Source organism: Orycteropus afer, unplaced genomic scaffold (genome assembly GCF_000298275.1).
Source record: "Orycteropus afer afer isolate SDZICR_OR568_19922 unplaced genomic scaffold, OryAfe1.0 scaffold00033, whole genome shotgun sequence".
Lineage (NCBI taxonomy): Eukaryota > Metazoa > Chordata > Mammalia > Tubulidentata > Orycteropodidae > Orycteropus > Orycteropus afer.
In genome coordinates, this window is record NW_006921620.1 from 9409127 (window position 1) to 9418794 (window position 9668).

Sequence of the window (9668 nt, forward strand, 5' to 3'; positions counted from 1 at the left end):
GCTGCCTAAGCAGCTATTCTATTTTTTTTTTTATTGTTGTTGTAAATATACCTACACAACTTTTGTCAATTCAACATTTTAAAGATGTACAAATTGTTGTTGTTGTTGTTGTTATGTGCCATCGAGTGGGACCCAACTCATAGCAACCCCTCCTTGGGTTTCCAAGGCAGTATCACTACGGAAGTAGATTGCCCCATCTTCCTTCCGAGGAGTGGCTGGTGGGTTTGAACTGCCAGCCTTCTGGTTAGCAGTCAAGTGCCTTAGGCACTATGCTACCAGAGCACCCATGTACAAATTAGTGACAGCAAATACAGTAATTAGCTGTGCAACCATATCCTTAATCAATGTATTTTTCCAGGCACTTTTAAAAATAATTTGTGTTTACTTTATATGATATACATAAAAATGTTTCACAGAATGCATCTTTGTTAATTTCATTATTTTGTATGCCATAAAAAGCTTTTATAATAACCAATTTATTTTCCTGCTTAAAGGAAGACTAAAGAGATCAAGTCATGAAACCTATTTTTTATTGACAAACTGATTTCACCTTTTAATATTGCTGTCTTGGAATAGACACTATTGGTTTTATCCATGAGTCCATTCATCCCAAGATATTTATTGATCATCTTATAGGTTCCTAGTTCTCTGCTTGGATACAAAGATAATTTAGTTATGTTAGCTTAAAGTTTAGTAAAGGTAACAAACAATTAATTATAGTGTAATATATTTAACATTCTCTGTTATTACACTTTAAGGGCAATTTCAAATATCCAGGACACACAGTCATTTATGATCTTCTGAATCATGTGCATTGCTTATACACTACCAGAATCATGGGAAAAACTGGGTTACTTAGCTAGGAAGAGGTATGATACACTTATCCCAACACAGCTTTGATTCTTTAAATTGTTTTTGCACACAAAATAGCTTACATAAAAAATGCTAATTCTTTGTGGAAACTGTAAACTAATAGTAAATTTTGGTGATAAGAATCAAGGGATCTTATATTGTAAGAAGAGGAGTAGGATTTAGTTATGACATTAAAGGGAAGTTCGGGTTCAAAGGAGAGGTAATATTTGATAGGATGAGAGACATGACAATGTTTTAGAATGCAGCAGAGTTGTTAGTGAAAGGCAGAAGATGGATGCATAAAAAGAAAGGATAGTTGATGAGCAAAATTTCAAATGAGATAGAAGGAATTGAAACAAAGGGCAAAAGCATGTATTAATCTAAACAGAAAGAAAACATCATCTTCTGATACAAGAGAAGAGGAATAGGGATGAGAATGGATGTATGTAACACTGTGTGTGTGTGTGTGTGTGTGTGTAAGACAGCTGTTGAGAAAAATAATACCTGTGCCTTAACTTTATTGATGAAGAAGGAGTTTAAGGCATATGACAAAGATTTAGAAGGGAGCATTGAGCTAAATTAATACCTGAGAGGAATAGAAACAGAAGTCAAGCATAAAGATACAAAAATGAATAATAAGGACTAGGTGGAAGTCAGTGACTATGAATTTATTGCAACTCCAATCTGATAAAAATCTTAGGCACAAATATTAATTTAGTACAGGATAAAGTGCTCTTTCAAATCAATGCATAAATAAAACATTATTCAGCACAAAACAATTCACAATTGGGAGGATGAACTTGTCTGTCAGTTTGTCATACTGTGGTGGCTTGCATGTTGCTGTGAGGATGGAGGCTATGCCACCAATGTTTCAAATGTCAGCAGGGTTACCCATAGTGGATGGATTTCAGCAGACCTTCCAGACTAAGACAGACTCAAAAGAAGGAAGAAGTCATCCACTTCTCAAAGAATTGGCCAGTGAAAACCTTATGAATAGCAGTGAAACACTGATATATTACTGGAAAAATTTATCAATAGCCCTAAAACATTGTCCCATATAGTACCAGGAGATGAGCCCCTCGGGTCGGAAGGCACTCAATATATGACTGGGGAAGAGTTGCCTCCTCAGAGTAGAGCCGACCTTAATGATGTGGATAGAGTAAAGCTTTTGGGACTTCCATTCGTTAATGTGGCATGACTCAAAATGAGAAGAAAGAGCTACAAATGTCCATTAATAATTGGAACATGGAATGTACAAAGTATGAATCTAGGAAAATTGGAAGTTATCAAAAATGAAATGGAATGCATAAAGATCAATATTCTAGGCATTAATGAGCTGAAATGGACTGGTTTTGGCCATTTTGAATCAGACAACCATATGATCTACTATGCTAAGAATGACAAATTGAAAAAGAATGGTGTGGCATTCATCATTACAAAGACTGTTTTAAGATCTGTCTTGAAGTACTGTGCTGTCGCTGATAAGATAATACCCCTTACGCCTACAAGGAAGACCAGTTAATATTACTATTATTCAAATTTACACAACAACCAGCAAATCCAAAGATGAAGAAATGCAAGATTTTTACCAACTTCTGTGGTCTGAAATTGACTGAACATGCAATAAAGATGTGTTGATTATCACTGGTGAATGGAATGCAAAAGTTGAAGGAAAAAAAAAGAATCACCAGCAGTTAGAATATATGGCCTTGGTGATAGAAATAATGCTGGAGATTGCATGATAGAATTTTGCAAGACCAATGACTTATGCATTGCAAGACCAATGAATTATTCATTGCAAATACCTTTTTTCAACAACACAAACAGCAGCTATACACATGGACTTCACCAGAAGGAGTACACAGGAATCAAATCAACTACATCTGTGGAAAGAAGTGATGGAGAAGCTCAAAATCTTTCACCAAAGAAAGGCCAGGAGCTGGCTGTGGAAGAGACCATCCACTGCTCATATGCAGTTCAAGTTGAAGTTGAAGACAATTAAAACAAGTCCATGAGAGTCAAAATATGAATTTAATTATATCCCTCCTGAATTTAGAGACCAACTAAAGAACAGATTTGATGAACTGAACATCAATGACCAAAAACCAAGGGAATTGTGTGGTGGCATCAAGAATATCATCCATGAAAAAAGCAAAAGGTCATTAAAAAGACAGGAAGGGAAGAAAAGACCAAAATAGATGTCAGAAGAGACGCTGAAACTTGCCCTTGAGAGGACAGTAGCTAAAGCAAATGGAAGAAAGGACAAGATAAAAGAGCTGAAAAGAAGATTGCAAACAACAGATCAAGAAGACAAAGTCAATTATTATAGTTGTTATATATAATTGTAGATTATATATAACCTAGAGAAGATCCACTATCCTTGCTATACTTGAGCCCATTGTGGCAGCCACCGTGTCAATCCATCTCATAGACAGCCTTCCCCTCTTTCATCAACCCTCCACCTTACCAAGTATGGCATCGAGGGAATGGTCCCTTCTAACAACATGACCAAAGTAGGTGAGACGAAGTCTGGCCATTTTTGCTTCCAAGGAGTATTCCAGCTGCACTTCCTTCAGGACAGATTTGTTAGATCTTTTAGCAGTCCATGGGATTTTCAGCATTTTTCACCAGCACCACAACTCAAAAGCATCAACTTTTCTTCAGTCTTCCTTATACATTGTCCAGCACTCACATACATATAAGACGATTGAAAATACCATAGCTTGTGTCAGGCACACCTTAGTCCTGAAGGAGGAATCTTCGCTCTTCAGAATTTGAAAGAGGTCCTTTGCAGCCAATTTTCCTAGGGCTATACACATTTGGTGTCCTGTCTGCTTCTTCCATTGTTGTCAATTGTAGAACCAAGCAATGTGAAATCTTTGACAACTTCAATCATTTCTCCATTTATCATGATCCTGCTTATAGGTCTAGTTGTGAGGATTTTTGTTTTCTTTATATTGAAAGGAACTCTGGCGGTGTAGTGCCTAAGGCATTTGACTGCTAACCAGAAGTCTGGCAGTTCAAACCCACCATCCACTCCTCGAAAGGAAAGTTGGGCAATCTATTTCCGTAGTGATATTGCCTTGGAAACCCAAGGAGGGGTGGCTGTGAATCAGATCCAACTCCATGGCAGTGGTTGCATTTTGTTGTTGTTGTTGTTTTTGTTGTTGTTATATTGAGATGTAATCCATACTGCAAACTGTATTCTTCAATCTTCATCAGTAAGTGCTTCAAGTCATCTTCACTTTCAGCAAGCATAGTTGTGTCGTCAGCATATCACAGGTTGTTAATGATTCTTCCTTCAATCCTGATGCCACATTCTTCTTCAGATAGTCCAGTTTCTCAAATTATTTCCTCAGCATACAGATTGGATAAGTGTGGTGAAGGATACAACCTTGATGCACATCCTTCTTGATTTTGAGCCATGAAATATCTCCTTTTTCTATTTAAATGACATCCTCTTGATCTATGTACAAGTTCGTCATGAATACAGTCAAGTTCTGGAATTCCCATTCTTCTCAATGTTATCCATAATTTGTTATGATCCACACAATCGAATGCTTTTGCATAGTCAATAAAACATAAGTAAACATCTTTCTGGTATTCTTTGCTTTCAGCTAAGACCCATCTGACATCAACAATGATGTCCCTCATTCCACATCCTCTTCTGAATATCCAGCTGACATTTCTGGAAGCTCTCTGTCAATATACTGCTGCAACCATTTTTGAATTATCTTCAGTAAGATTTTACTTTAATGTGATATTAATGATATTGTTCAAAATTTCCACATTCTGTGGGATCACCTTTCTTTGTAATGGGTACAAATATGGATCTCTCCAGTCAGTTGGCCAGGTAGCTGTCTTCTCTTGGAAAAGCTGAGTGAGTGCCTCCAGAGGGGTATCTGTTTGTTGTAACATCTGAATGGGTATTGCATCAATTCCTGGAGCCTTGTTCTTCACCAATTCCTTCAGTGAAGCTTCAACTTCTTTCTTCAATACCATTAGTTCTTGAGCATATGCCACCTTCTGAAATGGATGAAGATCAACCAAGACTTTTTGGTACAGTGACTCTGTATTCCTTCCATCTTCTTTTGATGCTTCCTGCATCATTCAATATTTTGCCCACAGAATCTTTCAGTGTTGCAACTCGAGGCTTAAATTTTTCCTCAGTTATTTCAGCTTGAGAAATGCTGAGTGTGTTCTTCCTTTTTGGTTTTCTAACTCCAGGTCTTTGCACATTTCTTTATAGTAATTGGCTTTGTCTCCTCTACCTGTATAATGTTCCTCAATATCCTTTGAAACATGAGGCTAGGGAAAAATTGAACTTTATAATCCAGGACTTCTTATTCAAGAGCTTATAATTCCTTACACTAGCCTTTGTTACACTCCTGTGTTTCCTGTTAGGAAATATGAGAACTGTGCAGGATTTGTGTGCCATTAATCGCACCATTATTCTGTAGTTCTTCATGGTTCCTAACCCTCATTTGCTCCTCTGTGATATTCCCCCTGAGACTATTCAATTTGCTGTAGTGGAATTTTGCAGCACTTTGTCAGCATCTGGGTTCATCCTGTATGTCAATACACATTTTCCTTCACCTCGGGTAGCCAACAATACACCTGAACAGTGAGGCCTCGATATATACTGAAAATCCTACATATTTTCCCCAAGTTTTACATGCTTATTTGTAATCATTTGCAATTTGCCTATGGTTCCACATTGCTACAGTATGTGAATGACTTTTAAATTTGTTCAAAGACATTAGAAACTTGCTTACAAGACAGTGTCTTGTTATTACAACAGTTGGTTTCCACAGGGCACAAAGCATCCAAAAAAAAAAAAAAAAATTGCAGCTACTGTTACCAGCAGTGAAATAGTTGGGCACATTATTTCTGCACTGTAAGTTTCTCTCAATCAAAAAAGGAAAGATCTCATTTTGGCCTTTCCTATTTCAATTACTAAGAAATAGTTAAGAGGATTTTTAGTTCTCTGTGGCTATTGTTGCACATGGTTTCCTGATTTTTCATTAATAGCACAACTCTTGTATCTATTTTTTAAGATGGGCTGCATCCAATCCCTTCCAGTTGTCAGAGGAAGGCATTCAGTCTACTTCAGAACTAAGAGTTCCTATTTAATACTCTAGCTTTGGGTTTCTGCCACTATAATCTTGATTTTTCCTTGTATGACCTTGAACAGCCAGGAATGTATTGGGTTCTTTACACAAACTCATGGAGGTCAACAGGGAGTATTAGTGTTCAACTAGACCAAATGGCCAGGGGATACTGTTTCTGTCTCAGGGCAGTTGTGGCAACAGCCCATTAAGATCAGATGGATCTTGACTAATAGCAAAGAATACCAGAAAGATGTTTGCTTGTGTTTTATTAACTATTAAAAAACATTCGATTGTGTGGATCATAAGAAGTTATGGATAACATTGAGAATAATGGGAATTCCAGAACACTTAATTATGCTCATGAGAAATATGTACATAGACCAGGAGGTTGTCATTCAAACAGAACAAGGGGATACTGTATGGTTTAAAATCAGGAAGGGAGTATGCCAGGGTTGTACCCTTTCACCATACTTATTCAATCTGTACTCTGAACAAATAATCCGAGAAGCTGGACTATATGAAGAAGAACATCGCATCAAGATTGGAGGAAGGCTCATTAGCAACTTGCGATAAGCAGACAACAGAACTTTGCTTGCTGAAAGTGAGGATGACTTGAAGCACTTACTGATGAAAATTGAAGACTACAGTCAGCAGTAAGGATTACACACATCAATATAAAGAAAACAAAAATCCTCATAACTGGAGCAATAAGCAGCATCACAATAAATGACAAAAAGATTGAAGTTGTCAAAGACTTCATATTACTTGGTTCTACAATCAGCACCAATGGAAGCAGCAGTTGAGACATCAAATAATGTACTGCATTAGGCAAATCTGCTGAGAGGACCTCTTTCAAGTGCTGAAGAGCAAAGATGCCTCCTTGAAGATTAAGGTGTGCCTAACCAAAGCCATGGTATTTTCAATCACCTCATATGCATGTGAGAGCTGGACAATGAATAAGGAAGACTGAAAAAGAGTTGAACAAGAATATTGAAAGACCATGGACTGCTGAAAGAACTAACAAATCTTTCCTGGAAAAAGCACTATCGGAATGCTCCTTGAAAGCAAGAATGGCCAGACTTTGTCTCATCTACTTTGGTCATGTTGTCAGAAGGGATGATCCCTGGAGAAGGATATCATATCTGGTAGAGTGGAGGATCAATGAAAATGGGGAAGGCCCTCAACAAGGTGGATTGACACAGTGGCTGCAACAATGGGCTCAGGTAAAGTAAGGATTGTGAGGCTGGCACAGGACTAGGCAGTGTTTCCTTCTGTTGTACATAAGGTCACTATGAGACAGAGATGACTCATGGCATCTAACAACAACAACACAGCAGATGTTGTACTTGGGAAATTTTTAGATGTGTACGTTGCCCATGTCATTGCTGCTATTTTAAATTACACAATAACTGAACATCTATCAGTTAGTAGATTAACTTCTTATGAAGTTCTTTTGGCTGCATTTACCCTTTGGTTGCAAACAGTGAATTCTTTGAAACCAGCCACTGGTCTGCCTCTGCCCAGTGACATGGTTACTATCTCCCATGATTATCTTGATTTAATAGATATGCTACTTATCTCCAAGCAAGACTTACAGCAAATTCCCCTTCTTAATGCTGATTTAATTATTTATGTAGATGGGTTATATTTAAAGCCAGATCCTTCTAGTTCTCATTACTGGGGAGGCTATGCTGTCACTTTGTCTATCAAAGTTTTAGAAGGTGGTGCCCTTCCTGAAGCCACTTCAGCCCAACAACCTAAATTGATTGCTCTCATCGCAGCTGGTTTCTGGGCAGTCAAGGCTTAAGTCTGTCTCTATCTGTCTTAACTAAAAAATGCCTCAACACCTGAATGGACTGTTGAACCCACTAAACAACTCAAAGTAAAGTTTAAGTGATCCAGGAAGAAGAAGAAGACTACATCTGAGTAGAAAACTTGCTTTTCCAAAACACCCGGACCAGGTCTGTATTTCCCTTCCAAGACCTTAACTCATGAGTACAGACAAATTTCTTGGGCTTTGTTTGATTTCCTTTATTATATTTGTTATTCCCTTTTCCTTGAATGCTTTTCGTATGCTTTCAGGTCTCATAAAAGGCTATGGTAATAGTAATCCTATATTTTGTAGAAATTGCATATAGAGAGAGAATAGTAATGAGAGAAGACAGAAAGTGTGTACCTTTCTTATTATTATTTTGCTTTCTTGTAACAATTATCCTTATTATAGTTGTTTTGCTTCCTCTTATCATGGAAAGACAAGATCTTCATTAAATTATCACAGTCAGTAGCTGGCAAAGGTAATTTGACCAATTGTTGGATTTGTTATTCCTCTGTTTGAACAGTTCAAGTAAACTCAGACTCTTTAGCCACCCCTGTTTTGGGATATCTTAGTTCCTCCTCCAACTTTTAATAATAGCTCAACTTTTAAGCAAGACATATGTGTTAAATTATGGCATCTTCCTGAATTATAATACCACCCTAGAATTTCATACTTTAACTTAACTCAACTGAAATTAAGGGAACAGGATTATTCCATTGCAAAGTAGATTTATTCTATGATAAACTGTAAACAAGGTTTTTATTTTGTTTTTTAATAGAACATCCTGTTCTTCCTAGATTTTACAATCTCTGGTTAGGTGACTGTATGAAAAAGAAATTAAAAAGGAATGGTTAATTTGTGGAATAATGCCTGCCTACAGAAATACTGGAAACAGGAATTAAAGTTGGTGGTGTAGTGCCTAAGGCACTTGACTGCTAACCAGAAGGCTGGTGGTTCAAACCCACCAGCCACTCCTTGGAAGGAAGATGGGGGAATCTACTTCTGTAGTGATACCACCTCAGAAACCCAAGGAGATATTTCTGTGAGTCAGATCCAATTCGACAGCAGTGAGTTTAGTTTGGTTTTGGTTTTAGACTACATCTGTGGAATAATTTTGTTTTTGAAGCTTGGTTATCACATGTTAACCTTACTAGCCATGCATCAAATACTTTGGAGCAGAGTATGATTTGTGCACCCTATGGATATATGTTCTTTTTTTGGAAGCTCCAACTATACTTCTATAAGGGAATCTTACCCATATGACATCCCACATGCATGGGTTCTTCCTTTTCAGAACATTGAGAATATGAGGGAGCAGTGCACTTTGGGAGCCCTAGGTATTTCTGTAAGCATCCATATCCATGCAAATAGTATTCTGTGGACAAGTGATAGTAAAGTCCTTTCTAAGGCTTTCCATTTCTAGAAGAAATGTGGAGTTACAAGGGCATCCTACAGCTGACCATCCTGGATGGGTATGGTCTTTTTTGCATGCCACTATATCAATTAGAACAGTTCATTCACAGTTTATCAGCTACAATGGCCCAAATTGTTGATGATGTGGCTGGTGGAATGACCACACAACAAAAGTCTAGAATCTTTGGCATAGATAGTATATGACAATAAAATAGTCCTGGATTTCTTTTCAGTCCAGCAACAAGGGATTTGTGCCATTGCTAACACCTCCTGTTGCTCTTAGATTAATTCCACTGGAGAAATTCAACACGATATTGTTAAGATTCATCATTAATCTGTTTGGTTACATTCTACACTTCTATACCTCCTTTGACTTTACCATCCTTTTTCCCTTTCTTTTTTTTTTTTTTTTTTTTTTTTTTTTTTTTACTTTTATTTGACAGTGTAATAGTACAGCTTCTTGGTTACAGCATCTG